Raw genomic sequence first — 18729 nt, forward strand, 5'->3', positions numbered from 1 at the left:
ACAGATACTCAACACAATTAGTATGGACAAATGGGGAAAGGAATGCAAGCCAAGAAGGGAAAGAATGGGTTAAAGAATATTTAGGTAAATTAAATGTATTCAAGACAACAGGGCCTGATGAAATTCATCCTAGGGTACTTAAAGAGCTAGCTGAAGCAATCTCAGAACAATTAGTAATTATCTGAGAACACCTGGAGGACAGGAGAGGTCCCAGAAGACTGGAGAAGGACAATCATAGTACCTATCTTTAAAGAGGGAAACAAAACAGACCTGGGAAATTATAGACCAATCAGCCTAACTTCAATACATGGAAAGATACAGATTGATTGTTTAGTAATTTTCTCATGTAAGCACCTGGAGGAAAATACAGTTATAACGCATAGTCAGCATGAATTTGTCAAGAATAAGTCATGCCAAACCAACTTAATTTCCTTCTTTGATAGGATTACTGACCTCATGGATGTGGGGGAAAGTAGTAGATGTGATATACCTTGGTTTTAGTAAGGCTTTTGACACAGTTCTGCATGACACTTTCATAAGCAAACAAGGGAAGTGTGGTCTAGATGAAATTATTATAAGGTGAGTGCACAACTAGTTGAAGGACCATCCTCACACAGTAGCTATCAATGGTTTGCTGTCAAATTGGGAGGATATATCTAAAGGGGCCCCGCAGGATTAATTCTCGGTCTGATACTATTCACTATTTTCATTAATGAGATCGGTAATGGAGTAGAGAGTATGCTTATAAAATTTTCAGATGACTCCAAGCTGAGAGGGGTCACAAGCACTTTGGAGGACAGGTTTAAAATTCAAAATGACAATGACAAATTAGAGAATTGGTGTGAATTCAACAAGATGAAATTCAGTAAAGACAAGTGCAAAGTACACTTCGCTTAGGAAGGAAAAATTCAAAAGCAAAACTAGGAAATGAGAAATAACTGGCTAGGTGGTAGTACTGCTAAAAAGGATCTGTGCGTTACAGCGGACCACAAACTGAATAGGTAGCAGGTTTAAAACAAACACAAGGAAGTATTTTTTCACGCAATGCACTGTCAACCTCCGGAACTCCTTGCCAGAGTGAGTTGTGAAGGACAATACTATAACGGGGTTCAAAAGGGAGCTAAATACATTCATGGAAAATAGGTCCATCAATAGCTATTAGCCAGGATGGGCAGCAATGGTGTCCCTAGCCTCTGTTTGCCAGAAGCCAGGATTGGGTGACAGGGCATGGATCACCTGATGATAACCTGTCTGTTCATTCCCTTTAGGGCATCTGCCATTGGCCACTGTCAGAGGACAGGATACTGGGCTTGATGGACCTTTGGTCTGACCCATGTGGCAAACTGCCCGCACTACTTTGATGGGTCTTGCGCTTTCTCTTCTTGGGGAGGGTTCAGGGCACCATTTGTCGCCCCTGAACTGGGGTGTTAACTGCCCCACTAGTGTCCTAGAGGAGGGGAGTGGAGAGGGAGGGACCCAGGCCTGCCCTCTACTCCGGGTCCCAGGTCAGGGGCCCTAGGGATAGCGGTAAACCGCTTGAACTAGCAGTTCCTTCCCCTGCCCTTCAGCTTGTGGGGCTTCCTGCCCTCCCTCTGCACAAACCAGGTGTCCTTTTACCTAGAGACCTGGTCTTCTTAGCCCACCGCAGCACTTCTCCAAACTCTCCTCTGCTTCCCTCCAAACTGCTCTGTACTCCAACACCAATCCACTCTGCTTCAACTCCTCCAAATTGCTCTCTGCTCCAACACCAATCCACTCTGCTTCAACTCCTTCTCTGGTCTGATTGAAGCGGGTGGGGGGGGGGGGGGGAGGTTATCAGGTGACTGGCTTCAGGTGCTTTAATTAATCTACAGGGAAGAAGGCTCCCTTCTAACACTCTCCTGCTGCCCTCTGGCCATGCTGTATCACACCCAGTATGGCCGTTCTTATGAACATGAGTCATCAATGTGATGCAGCTGCAAAGGAAGGCTAATATGACTCTGGGGTTAACAACAGGAGTGTTGTAAGACAGGAGATAGTTGTCCTGCTCTTCTTGGTACTGGTGTGATGCTGTATGATTGAAATATGACCATTTATAGCAATGATACTGCACTGATAGACAATTGCAACAAATCTTGTATAAAGTATGTAACGTAAGGTGTCAATGGAAAAGTTTTGATTTGCTAAATAAGATTATTTATTGTCCTGTTTATATGCATGCATCATTTTTGTGTCTGAAGTTATAAATATTCATTGGCTATATACCTGTATCACCACTATGTTTGTTCCTTGGGTAACAGCCACAAGGTAGTTTATATCCAGTCTAGCCACACATTGTGAATGGACTTTTCGAGCTTGAGAAGTCATTTCCTCCAGATCTCTCTTCCTGCTGATGCCTCAGCCTGCAAGGGGACAATGGTTACCCCCCCTGCCCCCCTGTGAGGCATCAAGACGTGTAAGGACATGTGATATGCTCATGTGACTCTGGACTCCATCTTGTTCTTGTAACTTTTCACAGACTTGGCTGTGAGGTTTTTTTGAAACAAAAAATGTCCAAGCACATGGCAAAGGGCATAAAAGACCCCTGGAATAACTACATTTTGCCTCTTTCCTCCTCTGATTCTCTGGACTGTGGATTTACAGCTATAAGGAGCATACTGGACTAAAGACCTTCCAATCTTTTGGAAGTTACAAAAGACTTTACAAGCCAGAAGTCTCTATAACATCACTGCTACAAACCTGATATAAGAACATTGCCATTATTGTATATATATGATCTATTAGCCATTTTTAACTCTCTTCTTCTTTTCTTTTATTAATAAACCTTTAGATTTTCGTTACTAAAGAATTGGTAGCAGCATGATTATTGGGTAAGGTCTGAGTTATATATTGACCTGGCTAAATGGCTGATCTCTTGAGATTAGAAGGACCTTATATTTGATTAAACTGGTTGTCAGTAACCACTCATCATAGAGTCCAGTGTCTGGGTGCTGAGATGCCTAAGGAGACTGCTTTTCCGACTTCTTGTTAACCAGTTTGGTGAAACGGAAGTTTACTTTTGTTACTGGCTTGGTGTAAGCTTAGAATCATAGAATATCAGGGTTGGAAGGGACCTCAGGAGGTCATCTAGTCCAACCCCCTGCTCAAAGCAGGACTAATCCCCCACAGTTGCCCCAGATCCCTAAATGGCCCCCTCAAGGATTGAACTCCCAACCCTGGGTTTAGCAGGCCAATGCTCAAACCACTAAGCTATCCCTCCCTGCCCCCTCCTCCCCAGGTTATTCTATTCTTACGACAGAATAACCACCAGTGAGTCTGCCCTATTTCTCAGCAGTTTGTCCTGAATCTAGCATTCTCAGCTGTGACCCACTGAGGCACAAGGACAACTGGTGAGGCCCCAACTGGAGTACCGTGTCCAATTCTGGGCACCACAATTTTGGAAGGATGTGAACAAATGGGACAGAGTCCAGAGCAGAGCAACAAAAGTGATAAAAAAAAATTTAGAAAACTTGACCTTTAAAGAAAGATTAAAAAAAAAAAAAATCAGGTCCTGTTTAATTTTGAGTAAAGAAGACAGAGAGAACTAATAAATCTTCCAATATGTTATGCTTGTTATAAAAAGGATGGTGATTAATTGTTCTCCATGTCCACTGAAGATAGGACAAGAAGTAATTGGGCTTACTCTGCAGTAAAGAAGATTTAGGTTAGATATCAGGAAAATTTTTCTAATTATATATATAGTTAAGCTCTGGCTTTAAAGGCAGGATGTGGAGTCCCCATCATTGGAAGCTTTTAAAAACCAAGGTGGACAAATACCTGCCAGGGATGTTTACTTAGTCCTGTCACAGCACAGCAGGCTGGACTTGATGACTTCTTGAAGCCCATCCAGTACTACATTTCTATGATTCCATATTTATAAGAGTTCTAGTTTACTAAAAAAAAACCCCTCAGGAAGTCCTCTCCCTTCCCCTTCCTGAATTATAACCTTCTTCAATTGTTCTCATTCTAACAGAAGTCCAATCTAGCAAAGGGAATTCATACAGGCACACTGTAACCACCACACACAATCTATCTTCAGAATAGGGGGCTTAGATCGTAAACTCTTTGGGGCAGATATTTCTGTATTATCAAGTAGCATGCTCAAATATGGTGGTAGACCAGTAAATAAATCTAATGTAATACTTAATAAAATAACTTAATTATTAACATTAAGAACTTTATTTTTTTGCCTAAAAAGGAATTGTGCAGATGGTGAAAGATGCTTGACTGACAGCCCTGAAGACTGAAGTTCTTCTTGTATCCACAGAACCGGTGCAGAGTGGGAAGTGGCAGGACTAGCTTCCTCACACTATTTCACTACCTGGAAGGACCACTTTCACTTGCCATGCCATTGAACCCCTGGCTTACCTCTTGTGAATGTCAGCACAAATGACAATTATAGTAGTGATATCTGTGATACTGTCATCTCACCATCAACTCATTTTACATGAGAGTTTGGTCACTAACAAACTGAGCTGAATTCAGGTCAGTGACTTTGAAGTGAAAGATTTTGTATCTGCATAACCTAAATCCCCTCCTTAAAAATTTTCACTAAAAATGTTTGCAATGAAAAGATTACAAACACTACCACTGCTAGTTAGAAAATGTTAGCCAGAGATACCATATAAAAAACAGATGGTAAAAAGCCAACAGGTCTCCATTCTTTGTCATCCTTTTTATTTCATTGTCCTAGCTATATTTCAACTATTTACGATTTCTCAGTATTTTTTGCCTTAAAAACAGGAACCATCACAACTTTGATCAGTAGACTCAGAGATGTCTTTATGTCAAGTACTTCTCTCCGCAGAAATTATAGTTCTTAATTTTCTCTAGCAATGAAGCAGAGTTTCTTCTTCCTCTATAGCAAAGCTACTCTTTTGCTACCAATATATTCACAGCACTGACACAAGTTTCTATTATGGCAGAGCTCAAATCCTTCCCACAATATCAATACTGCATGGACCGTAAGCACAAATCTAATGGGAGAAGGGACAAAAACTTTTTCAACGAGATCTATGGACAACTGAAAATCAAATGGAATCCTGGCACTCCAAAATAGACAATCTCTACCGTGGAAGAAAAAAAATCTACATGAAGACGCATGACACATTTGAATTGTAGTCAGGTTCTAACCAAATCAGGAAAACCAGTTAGAAAAACAACCTTAGAATCTGTTTCTCTCTTGTACCTGTAGTGTGGACTAATCTACAGAGCTCCAAGCAAGAAAGCAAACAAACACTGAATTATCCACCGTGTTCCTTGAAAAACTTAAAATTTCTTTTATTATATGAGGGTTTGAGGGTTTTTTTGGGTAACCCCCATTTATAAACAAGCTTTTTGAAAAATAATCAAGACCTGAAGCTCTCAAAATTTTCTGAGGCAGAAAATTCCTTTTATAATAAAAAAATCAAAACTTTATTTACATTCATACCAGAAATAATCCATGCACTTTGTGGACTCCTCCTCTTAAAGAGAATCTTCACTAAAGCCATACCTACACTTTGAAAGCTTTGACAGCATAGCTAGATTGCACGGGCAAAGGATTCCTAGTGCAAAAAAAGAGTATACTGGCAAAACTTGGCTTTTGCTGGGATAGCTTACAATAGCTTACTCTAGCCCCCCAAACAAAATAAACTAGACCAACAAACGTGCAATTTTGCCAGTATAACTGCAGCTACTCTATGGGCTTTTGCCAGCACAGCTATATTAGTCACAAATCAACTTCATCACACCCTGACCGACATAATTATGCTAGCAAAACTTGGTAGTACAGATCCGGTCTACCCTTTTGGGACCATAAACTATGCCTTGAAAAACATTTGAACTAAACACCACACCAGATTCTAATATCCAGGATAAAATGCATCTGTTTAGGCTTTATACTCTGGGCCAGTTCTGTTGTATTTAATTCTACAATGTTATCCTAATGATCCAGCTGTTTTAAGACACGCTCAAAAACGTGTGCAACATCCTTTATAACCCACTACGATTCTTCACTTCTATGTGTTGTTTGTCATATTATATACACCATATTTTATTAAGCTGACCTCATCCTTCCACACAATCCTGGAACAACTTATCATTTCTTAATTTTTCAGGAGGTAACAGGACTCTCTCTTTGTGTAGTTGTTTTCATTTTAGAACATCAATTAGTTAAGTTATTATTCGAAAACTTCAGAGAGCTATTATTTTATATATTTACACCTTTTATAACAATGTTCACACAGTTTTTGATACTGAAAAAATTGTTTTTAATTTCAATCAAATAAAAACACTTAATATTTTAAATCTAAAAAATACAACATTTAGAAAATATATTTACACATGGCACATGAAGGCTTATGAGCCTGATCATTCTTTTACAGAAAAAAATTACTAATGTATTCAAGAGGACCTGCCCATACATAGAAACTGCAAGTTCATACCCAGGTGACTTCTCACTCCTCCCCACTTTGTGAAATGTAAACCAAGGCCTGAATCCTACACAAACTTGTATTCATGTTTCACTTTACCACCATGAGCAGTCCACTGGCTTCAATGAGACCACTCATGATAGTAAGTTTAAACAAATGCAGAAATGTTTGCAGGATCCACATCTAAGAGCATCTGATTACAGTCAACAATACCTTTGACAATAACAGTGTGGATTTGTCTGTTTTGTTTTAAATATAAGGATTCATCTATTTTATTTTGATTGAGTGTTACTTTTTTGTTTTAATAGTTCATATTTGGCATATTTATAAAATTTGGTAATTTTACTAGAGTGACATTGAATCAAACAACAGAGGTAATTGCATTCACATTTTATCCAACTGTTCATCTACATAATATGGTTAATCATTCAACAGTGACTGCTTCTGATTCTGAGACCACCAACTAAAATCTTAAGATTAGCTCTCATTTCCATGCTGGTAATAACAGCACGATAGGAAACAAAAAAAATCCCTAAGGACCATATGTGCTATAACGCTGGTGCAAGAATTGGACTCCTACCGAGCAGGAAGTCTCTGTAACAGAACCATTAGTCCTAATACAACAAATGAAAAACTTATGTCTAAGGACTTATCTTCACTGCAACTGTTACCTCAAGTTAGTATACTCAAATTACTTCACTTGAGCCTAGCTCAAGTGAGAGTGACCACATTGTGAAACAACACTGGAGCTACCCAGAATGATTGGATTAGCAGACAATGGGGATATGTAACTAAAGTTGGGTGAATTTTTTAGTGCAAATAGTTTTTTCGTGAAAAAAATGCAGATTCTGGGCAACCAAACAATTTGCAAATTCTGGTCAATTTTGGCAGATCATTTCCATCAAACAAAAAAAAATTGCAAACGTCAAAATGGTTCGTTTTTAATTTTTTTTGTTTTGGAAAGAAGTTTCATTTTGGAATTCCTTTACTTTTATTTAAAAAAAAAAAAACAAACAAACAAACAAACAAACAAACATTTAACCACCAAAAACATTTTGTTCGACCCTAAACAAATTTTTCAACTTTTGTTTCAATGAGAAATCTGAAAAGTTTCTGTTTTGGTTCGATCTTAAACTGAATGTTTTGATTTTTCAGCTAGGCCACCAAACTGAAAAACCAGTTAATTACTGAGCTCTAGTCATAACTTAAGCTACCATATCCCCACTGCATTATTAGCTCCAGCATCAGCAGCACTACATATCCCCCTACCTAGTTCAAGCTTACAATGCCACTTAATTTGAGCTAGCAATGTGCGTGGGGACAGGAGTCAGGTTAGGAGCAAAACTCAAGTTTATAGCTTGAGTTAACAATGCAATCATGACAAGCCTCAAGAGTGAACAGCAGTACATGTCAGTATATGAGTAACATAGTACTGTGTAAAAGACCGGATCAAAACTTCTTAAAAGCTATTTAACTAGAAACAAACTTGAAAATTTATAAACCCTATGTGTGTTATTTCAAAAAACGTATAGTGTTGAGTTAATGAGACCACAAAGCAAAATGAAATATCCTAACTGTCTGAAGGTTTGATTGCATTACTTTCCATACATTTATCTATACATGAAGGCATAGAGGAGGACAGAAAATTTAAGTATTCTCCTTTTACCTACTTTACTGAGTGAACAGCTTGTTACGACTTGGCTATTACATACTAGAAATGCTGAATAAATGCTTTCTGGAATACATTGTTTTCTAATCAGAGTACAAAGACAATGGTATCAAATACAAAAAATTGGACATATAACCGAAATGACTCGATTTCAAAGGGACTTGGGCATTTTAAAGGGCCAGACCAGTAAATGCCATTTAATGGTGACAAAAACTAAGCTTAGCCAGTATAGAAAGCAACAGACAGAAGAAACTGCCATGGACCCCTAACCCCACCCCCCACCAAAAAAGGGGGGTTGGTCCAGAACCTACAAATACTTATGGACTTGCTTAACTGAAAGCAAAGGGGTTACTTGGTTACACTTCACCATGCCCGTAAGTGTTTTGGGGGGCTTAATGTGGAATAGCTGTTGAAGCTATAAACTCAACAGCGCTATCTTCAGTCCTGGTGATCTAATAATCATTACTATTCCAGTAGTATCCACCTTGAATTAAGTGCCATCCACACAATCTAACCTGTAAAGTTCATAATCTAAGAAAAGAAGCAATATACAAAAGGGTGAAAGAGAGGAATAAAACATACAATCACATATACTTTTTAAAAAATAAAGAAAATAAATAATCCTTAAGAGACTCTGACCCTAGCCAAAATTAGTTGGGTAATGTCCTGCAGGCATCATGACAAAAGTGGGTCATGAGAGATGTGATGCATCAGTGTAAAACACAGTATTTTAAACTTTGGATAAATATGTTCAAACAGATGTTCCCTATTGCAATGAGGTAGAGGTCCAGCTTCCCAAAATGAACACACCCAACACATTAAGAGAAGTCCCTACATAAATTCCCAGCCGCCTAATGGAAGCACAGGCAATGGTCCCAGTAAAAGGTCACAGCTCTCAAAAAATAGTATTTTTCTGACCTGCTGCTTTTCCTAAGAGCTTGCTTTTAGGGCATCCTTTCCCACCTCAATATACACACATACTTTGTTTCCAAAGAAGAGAATAAAGCTGTTAATATTGTTGCCTTTGTCTAAACTGTGATCTACAGACCACTAAGGGTCTGCTGTTTGCTGGCTGATCACATGATGCTGGCTCTTCTCCATTTCTACTGGGGCTACTGTTGTATAAAAGGAAAAGAGAGGAAACAGAAGCCACCATAGCAACCATTGCCACCTGTGGAACTCGAAATGCCAGGTAGCAGTAAAAGAATATCCATGGGCCATGGGGAAAAGAAACAAGGCAACCAGGCATGGTCACAGAAGGTGAGCAACAGAGAAGTACATGCAGAGGGAGAAGTCCAGGTGGCTTCTAGGAATGGGCAGGGGAGAAGAGGAAAGAGGAAACAGATTTTGGGACAGAAAGAAACAAAATTAAGAGCAAGAGTAGACAATGTGATTAATTCTCTCACTAAAGACACCTAAAAATAATTTCCTAATATTACTTTCGTGTATAAGCAGCATCTTAGTAGAGAACTTGTCGCCAAGAACACTACCTTTCTGAACTGGAATTCCATAAAGTCCCTGTGGCAAATATATTTGCCACAGGGACTTTATGGAATTCCAGTTCAGAAAGGTAGTGTTCTTGGCGACAAGTTCTCTACTAAGATGTGGGCTGCAACAAGGATGAGTGGACTTATATTTGACTACACCTGAAAGTCTGAATGGATTAGCCCTAAAAATCACACTACATTATTAGTAATTTAAGGGACATCAAGCCACATATCTATATAAAGCGACTTTTCCAAGGATAGGCTAAAACAGTGGCTCTCAACCTTTCCAGACTATTTTCAGGAGTCTGATTTGTCTTGTGTACCAGGTTTCATCTCACTTAAAAGCTACTTGCTTACAAAATGCTTATAAAAATACAAAAAGTGTCACTATTACTGAAAAATTGCTTACTTTCTCATTTTTACCATATAATTATACAATAAATCAACTGGAATATTAATATTGTACTTACATTTCAGTATGTAGTATATAGAGCAGTATAAACAAGCAGGGTGGATAAAAATCAATGATTTTTTTATTTAAATCAGATTTTTTTTATAAAATGCTTTGAGGAAAAAACCTATCTAAAGAAAGATACATTATAGCTCAGAGACATCTCATCATGGACTAGGGATTATACATTCTAATTCTATAGTATGAGATGACATATTCATGTAACATTTAAGAAAAGTTTTGTAAATGAGTTCCAATAGTTCATGGATTAGGGACCCAATCTTATGGGTTCCAGAGGCTCCTGCGGAAAGATTTAAATAGTCTATATATACCCAATGGGACTCAGTGCTCAATCTAGAAGGTACCATCAGAGATGCTAAATTTTGCAGTTCTCAATCTGTGGATCTGTCTCCAGAGATAACATCCTTGTTAACAGCAAAAATGTTTTAAATAAATAATATATAGAGGTGAGAAATAACAGACCTCAACCCTATTGTCCCTCTGCAAATTTGTGTACATAGAGTCAATCCCTTACCTCTCTCTAAAAGTGCAAAGTTTCAAAAAGTTCAATGAATAGAACACTGTTGGGGGCAGAACAGATCTGGACAAGGAGAAGTCTGGAGATAAATGTGAGAACAGAGGGACAGGCAGTAGAAACAAAAGTGAAACTGTTTGAGCAGCATATTCCAGAAGTCTTGAGGTCTGAGCATAGCCTTCATTGATTTGAGATCTACCATACCATTCTGTCACTAGAAGGGAAAACCAAAAATGGCAGCAGGCCATAAGAGAGACCCAGTTTGGGAATAAGAACCATTCAAGAAATATATGTTTGTTGATGATGTTTTAAAGAAAGTCACACCAGTGAACTGATGGAAGTCACTTAAGCACTTGGATTCAGAGACTGTTGAAGTTATAATCTCACTTTTAACAGCAGTAGTTTCTTCTACCAGTGTAGAAAGAATAATATTTTCTACCTTTGGACTAATTCATTCCAAATTGAGAAGTCGTTTGGGTCCTGAAAAAGCAGGAAAACTTGTTTTTCTTTTCCAGATTATGAACAAACAGGAAAATGAAGGTGAAGACGACTGAGTTAGCTGCAGAAGCTAACATTTAAAGTTTCTCATGTTGACCTGGCTGACATCGATGATCGATTTTTTTTTTCAAACTTTTGTTTAACTATTCTAATTAAACAATTTTAACAAAAACATGATTTAAAAAAACTTGAATGTTTAAATTCAAAAATTCATATGCTTGTTTTGTTATAATATTATATGTTTGCTGTTGAAGAAAAAAAATCCAGAATACATAACGTTGTTGTTTTAGTTAAATAAAACAATTTAAATGTCTGTCTGGTGATGTTCTCCTCCTAATACAGCATGTCAAGAAAATCCTCCAAATATTAATGATTAACATGTTGAATTGGAGATAGTTCACCTCCCAATGACTTCATAAATATCTGCTTCAATTATCTTTGAAATGAAATAACCAAACAATCATTCATTTTCTGATATAGCTGTAAAACTAATCAGAAAAGTTTTCAAAATAAATCACTTTAAAATGTAGTGTGTACCTTCTAAATATGAAACCTACATCAATCTCTGAGTTGTGAAGAATATGTTTTATAGTTATAACAACAAGAACGCACTTTTACGTAGAAATCCATGATTAAATCCAGTCTCCCTGACTAGTGATTTAAATCAATTTGATTTACATTAAATCCACCCTGTAAACAAGTAATCGTCTGTATGAAATAGTTTTAGTTTGTACTGACTTTGTTAGTGCTTTTTATGTAGCTTGTTGTAAAACCAGGCAAACATCTAGATGAGTTGGTAGTATCCCCAGGAAGACCGTGAGTACACCCAGGGGTATGCGTACTCCTGGTTGGGAACCAGTGGACTAAAAGGTCTCAAACCCTGTCTCCTTGTTCAGCACTAAACACATCATCAGCATTCTATAACAATAGTTTTAAAACCTCTGGATTTTATTTACAACCTCAAAGTCAGATTTTTAATCCTTCTAGACTGAGAAATCAAAGGTTGTGTAGTATCAGTGGAAAGTTAGTATTGCATGACTGCCATAAGGTTTTGGATTTTAGATTCCCAATTGTCACAATAATGTGGGTATGCTTGAAGATACCTCAGATTAAAACAAAAAAGATTTTCATACTTAAAAAAAAAAATCACATATGACCTGAAAATGGAGATCTACAATGTGTTTTCTGTTAGCTGTATTTGTACTGTCAAGAAATTAACAGCTATTAGCCACTTTTTCCAGGCTGTCTCCCTCAATAGAGACAACTGAATCATCCGGGGGAAAGAAAGCATGTTATCCTTCCTGTGCCGATTTTCCTCATATGTTTTGATCACTTTCATAGACTAAGAACAAAAATATTCTCTTTAAGCCTGGCTTGACTTTTTTCCTGAGGTAATGTCAGCCTGACTTTTAGAATTAAGTTGCTACTTATATCACTTAGCGTATATAGTACCATTATGAGGATTTGAAAGCCCATCTCAAAAAAAATAGATAATAGTATTCTATATACCACTTTCTCCCAAAGAGATTTATTAAAATTAGGGCTCATCAGTTCCATAAGTCATTGTTATTAACCCTGTTTCCATGGCTTGAAAAATTTACTAAATTACACCTACTAGCCTGAGGCCAATATGAAAGATTACTCTCAGACCTACAGGCAAGGTCCTGGTAAGCAGCTCCCACACCCAGCTGAGGGGAAAGTGTAGAGTGCTAGTAATTCTACCAGGAGGCTTTCCCTAAACATTGCCTAGGAACATCATCTGTTTAACAAGCTTCTAGCAAGTAGGCATAATAAATTATGAAGTCAAAATTCAAAATGCCCGCTCTGGTTGCTGAAAGGGAAACTTACAGATATTTAAGTCAGCTTCTCTGAAGATATCATTCCAATAAGATTCACACTCCTAAATCTTAATTCCCTAGGCTGAGACAAGCAGAAAGCCTCAAGATCTTAACAACTTTTGGTCCATAAGACGAGCAGTAGCAGGATGGAATCTAAGCCAGCCCCCAACTTCTGACGGCTCTCCTGCCCACGCAACTCTCCGAATTTAACCTTTTCTCTTCCAAGTCAGTTTCTTAATGAGCTGGAGGCACAGTCTCCCTAAATAAACCACTAAATTAAAACAAAACATTTGGGGGGGGGGGGGACAACAAAAAAACCTACTGCTTAAAATTAAAAAAAAAAAAAAAATTTCTAGAGCAATTACTCCCAAACTCTGAGGGGAATGGGCAGGTGAATATGAAGCCTATTGGAATGATATCTTAAGATAAAAATAGCATCCCTCCAAGATTCTCAATTCTGGGAATCAGGTGCGTGGCTCAAGTGATGTCCAAGAGAAAAACCAAATGAAAATAAAAAACTCTGACAGGCAGAAACAATAGGGCCAATGCCAATAAGATTTTCTGTATTTATTTTGCAAACACAGTGAGGGAGAAGATACTTCCTTCGCAATTCCAGATGTTATGCAGGATGCCTGAAAGATGCAAACAAATACAAAACATTCATAAATTTTGCTATTCTAAAAGAAATAAATGTATGACAAAGTTGATTAAACTCATTCACTCTATAAAATGGAGATCATGCACCAGAAATAAGACCCTTCAAGTAAGAAACGAGTTCAAAAGGAGTTTCATCAACACCACATTAATACTCAATGACGGAAGGAGCTTTTTAATATAGGCATTTGAAAAAGGATCAAGCCCTGAATGAATCTGACAATAAAGATCTACAGAAACACTTATCTACCAGTGCACAATAGGCTGATATAGCTGTCAAATAAATTTGGATAGACTCAGTTGAAGAATGTGACAAGAAATATTTATGCAATATAAGTTTGGAAGTTAATGGGGGTTGGTCTGCACCACACCACAAACTTTTTCCAGTTGCTGTTTTAAGTCCTTCTGGCAGATGACTTTCACAAAGGCTGTAGGAATCAGCCAACTCCTCAGAGACATCAAACTTAGATGTCTTAGCAGCTTCTGTAAAAATTGGGAGAAGGCTGGATCCTGCCCGGAAGGTTTTTATCCAGTTGCTTTTCTGCCTTGGTTTACTTTTAGCATCAGAGGAATCCTCTGGCACTTATGACTCCATCTAGTTATATTTTTCCTCCTGAACCTCAACTTGCACCACACAAGCATCTGAAATTGTCTACTCAGTGGAAGGACCTGGAACATCACAAAGGCTTCATGAAGTTCTAGCAGTCATTGTGCCGGAATCCCAACATAAGAGGCACGAAGGGGCTGGCATCAAAGCCGGAGCTTTATGTGCCAAGGAGGAAACTCCACAGGAGCAGGTATCAACTTTCATATAAAAAGGATTCAAACTGCTCTGAGAGCTCCAGACAAGTGAAGGACAAGAGGAATGCCTCAAAGCTGTTATTGGGAAAATGTCAGCCTTGTAGCAGATAGTAATATCATGAATCACTGTTTTATCCCCCAAGGTGGGAATACACATCAGCAGGAATTCCAGAAGCGGAGCTGACTGGATTACAGGAATATGACTGCAGTGTGTCAGAATAAAGTAGTGGTTTCTCTCTCAATACCCCCTACCTCAATCTCTTGTGTCAAGGATCCACCTCATCAGGTACATGAGAACTCAGCATCAAAGATTTCAACATTGAGACCTGAAGTCTCAAAGTTCTGGCATATAACCCTGGTCTACACTGTGGGGGGGATCAATCTAAGTTACGCAACTTCAGCTACTTGAATAACGTAGCTGAAGTCGACGTATTTAGGTCAATGTACTTAAATTGACTTATCGTGGTGTCTTCACTGCGGTGAGTCAACTGCTGCCACTCCTCTGTCGACTCCGCCTGCACCACTCACGGCGCTAGAGTACAGGAGTCGACGGGAGAGCGCTCAGGGGTCGATTTATCGCATCTAGACTAGACACGATAAATCTATCCCCGCTGGATTGCTCTCTGCCCGCCGATCCAGTGGGTAATGGAGACATATCCTTATCAGAGTGGCAGCACAGGGCTTTTTGTTGGTGAACCTACTTTCAAGGACATATCAGGAGGAAGCTAGGTTTGTGTTGATGCAGATGGTACAAACACACTGTACTCAGCAGCTTCCCTTTTGAAGCAGTCTAGGATGACTTTGTGCCAGACTTTGGGGGGTTTCCCTAGGATGCCTTGAAAAGAAGATGTTCCCCATGTTTCCTCATTACCAAAGTGGCAAATGCTTGCACACTGGACACCTCTGTACTTGCTTGTTAAACTGTAAATGCAGCAGAGCAGACATACTCATTCACTACTGATCTGGTTCTACCATTCAGATAGCCTTTGAAGCAGCTAAAGTGTCTCAACAGTCATCTTTCTGCCTTAATAGTTGAGGAAACTGAGTAAAAACAATGCAACCAAATACCAAAACCACTTGCGCCAACTGGTGCTTAAGTACTTACCCACAAGCACTGATGTGATAAAGCCAACCATGGAAACCATCAACAATACAGACACCTGAGTGCAAAACATCTGGGAAAAACTTGGCATCAAAATACTCTGAACTAACCATGGAGACAGGCAACAAAGTGCTCAAAAACAGGCACTGAAGCACAAAGACAAGAACTGAAGTGCTGAAAACTGGTCATAGAAGCACTGAAATATGGGTGCCGACCAAAACCACACTGAAGCATTGAGGCAAACTACCAAACAATATATTTCTGATCTGGACTGGACTGAACAGAGACATTGGAAAGAATACCCACAAGGCAAGCAAAGTAGTCCAGAGAGAAGAGCCATGACTGAAGACAGAGTCAAAAAGAAGTGAGAGGGAAGTTCCAAGGGCAGCAGTTAAAGTCAGATATTGATATGTAAATGTAAGTAAAGGACTGGAAAATTCTGCCTTTAGAGACCAAAAATCATTACCAGTCTGTTGAGATTCACTTCACTAGGAAGCCAACACTCAGAAGTGAAAATACTGATTGGCTGAAGCATTACAGAATTGACTTCATCTTCTGCAACCAGAACCTCCTGATTATTCTGCCACTCCCATAGGCCCCGTTTGCCACTGCTTGCAAGTTTTAGGGAAGGTCTCTGCTACTGTTAGCAGTGCTAACTAGCAACAAAGTGAAACTGACATGATCATTGGCAGTTTCACAGCTATTGTGAACAGGAGCAAAACTGACCAGGATCTTGATAGCCTCACTTTGCTACAATGGACTGGGGTATTATAAACATCCGTCAGCAGACACGTTGGCGAGTAATGGTTCTCTGCCTTAAGTTCTAGAAATCTACAAAGTCTTCATAAATTGATGGCTTTAGCACCTACCATCCTACCCACCATGTGGTAGGGAAGTTCCCTATTTGCCAAAGTGGATTTGTCACTCATTTTAGCCCCACCCATTCCACCAATAGGGAAATTGATGCCTCAAGGCCATCCTCACCTTCTGCACTAAAATAATATTTCAAGGAAACAGACAAACTGCCAGCTATCAGTATTCTGAGTAGGGAAGAAGGGCGGCCCATTACTACAGTATCTGAGCACCTCGCAGCCTTTAGCGTGTATCCTCACAACACCTCTGTGAAGTACATACAATTATCCGCACTTTACAGAGAGGGAACACAGACACAGAAAGACAAAGGGACTCGTACCGGGTCATGCAGGGAAGTCTGTGGCAGAGCAGGAAATTATACCCAGGTCTCCAGACTCCCAGGCTAACACTGTAACCACTCTACCACACTGAGGAATATTAATTTTAAGGCACACGGGGATGAAGGATTTTGCAGTTCCAGTGAAATACTGTCAACCTCACTGGGTAACCTCCCTTCCTCCAGGTGGTCTGTGAGAACCAGGGGCATGCCTGCCCTGGCGTGGGGTCCTTGGCAGCACTAGTAGGCGGGGGCGCAGCACCCTGTTGCAGAAATGGACAGGAACAGGAGACCAGCCCTTATGAAGCCATCACCTGCAACAGCAGCTAGGCTCGTGCCCTGCAGGTGCCTGCCCAACGCCTGCCCCAGCTGTGGGAGAGGGAGGGGGCCAGTGAGCTGGGGTACCTCACACCCCCTTCAGGCTCAGCCAGGCTGCTCAGGGAGCTGTTGAACTCCCCCACTGAAGCGCCTGGCAAACTGAACTCAGCAGAGCCAACCCAGGGGGCGAACAGGTTCCCAGCCAAGACGCAGGGACTGGCCTCACCCCCGCCCGCCTGCCTAAGAAACTACCCTCCCCCCGCACCTTCGGAGCCGCTGAAACCGTTGGGATTTAGAACGTTCCGAACGTTCTATTACCTGTCGCCGAAGGTGGTTCACTCCAGATGCCCTCCCCCACCCCCGCTTCCCCTGTCCTGGGCCGGGCATACGTGTCTACCTGCGTGCGTGCGGACGTACGTACGTCACTACTCAGTACAGCTGCCCCAGGTGACGCAACTGCTGCGGCGGCCACCTTCCCGGGAAACGCCACCCTTCCCTGTCACGCGGGCGACCCGCTCTCACCCTTAGGCACGCACACGGAGAGCAGCCTCTCACCCGGATGTGGCTTTCAGGTTGCTCCGCCTCCTGCCAGTCACGTGGCGTTGGGAGCGAGGCTCGGGGGTTCCGCGCGCGTTCGGAGCCGGTTGGAGCTGGCGGGCCCAGGGAAGCGGCAGGCAGTACCTGGAGCGCGCGGATAGCCCCTCCCCCCCGTTTCCCCAGGCGCCGCCGCCGCCGCCTGCTAATGACTGGCAGCCGCTGCCTGCGGGGCCCGTGAAGGCGGGGTTGAGTCGACGCCTCGGCGCCTCCAAGGAGGCTGCCCACGAGGTCGGTGGGATGCGGGCGCTGGGGTGGGGCCCGCGCCACTCGTGTCACCTGGCCCCCGCCCCCGCAGCCGTGGTAGCGCGGGACACGGCGCCCCCCTGCCGGCCAGCGCGCTCAGCCCCGGCGCAACGCTGCGGGCCGCGCTAAAGCAGGGGACTAGCGGGAGGTGACTGGGATGAACACCCCTGTCACGTCCCTTCACCCCCAGCCCGCGCTGTGCTGGCCAGCAGCGGGGCTGGCCGGGTGTGGGACACGGGACGGTTGTAGTGGGTACCTGGGAACATCTGTCATGGCGGTGTGAGTAAAGTGAAATTGGAGGGCAGGGGGGCAGCAACGATGCACCCAGCTTCTCTTGCGGGGCCTGGTTCTGAGGTGCAGGGGGCCGCTGGCTGGGGATACAACAAGGGCTGGGGCTTCAGGTGGCAGTCAACGTTGTCCATATTGCTGCCTCTCCTGAGCGCCGCCAAGCAGCACTCTTGGCAGGAAGCCTGTAGGCACTTGTAGGCAGGAAAGGGGTCAAGGAGCCAACAGACCTTGGGGACCAACCCACCCTGGAAGAGGGATGATCTAAAGACTCATGCCAATGTAGTTTACATAGTGGCTGTGAGGAGCGGAGATGCCCTCGCGGTAAGCGAGGCATAGCTATAGCTCCATTAACTTCTTACTGTTTTATCCATTTAAATTGTTGTTTTCTTTCATTATATTACATTTACTTTAATAAATTACGGCAGCTGACAATAAATAAATAAAAAAGTATAAATCCCACTTTATCTGTACCACATTTTTTTAAGCATTATTCATTTTTCCATGAGATAGTTACCACTCCCTGCCACAGTGAACCATCTCAGAATACCCCCAACCAGTACCTTAGGGTTCTCCCCTTGAAATTAACCCAGTATAGCATCCTGCAAATAACTCCCACTTCTCCACCCCC

At 41.2% G+C, this 18729-nt stretch overlaps 1 protein-coding gene across 11 annotated transcripts in view; it reads right to left on the reverse strand.

The window, feature by feature from the left end:
* The window catches only part of CCDC91 (coiled-coil domain containing 91), a 319151-nt gene extending 301552 nt beyond the window's left edge, over nucleotides 1-17599 (reverse strand). Inside the window, exon 1 of one of the 11 annotated variants that reach the window (XM_043531633.1) lies at nucleotides 17496-17529. The gene's annotated coding sequence lies outside the window, so the exon portion shown is untranslated. Of the gene's footprint in view, nucleotides 1-17238; nucleotides 17258-17291 lie in introns of those variants that run through there. The other 10 variants (XM_043531332.1, XM_043531592.1, XM_043531711.1 and 7 more) reach the window with 10 other exon arrangements.
* Between the last annotated feature and the right edge of the window lie 1130 nt (nucleotides 17600-18729).

This window comes from Chelonia mydas, chromosome 1 (genome assembly GCF_015237465.2).
Source record: "Chelonia mydas isolate rCheMyd1 chromosome 1, rCheMyd1.pri.v2, whole genome shotgun sequence".
NCBI classification, from domain to species: domain Eukaryota; kingdom Metazoa; phylum Chordata; order Testudines; family Cheloniidae; genus Chelonia; species Chelonia mydas.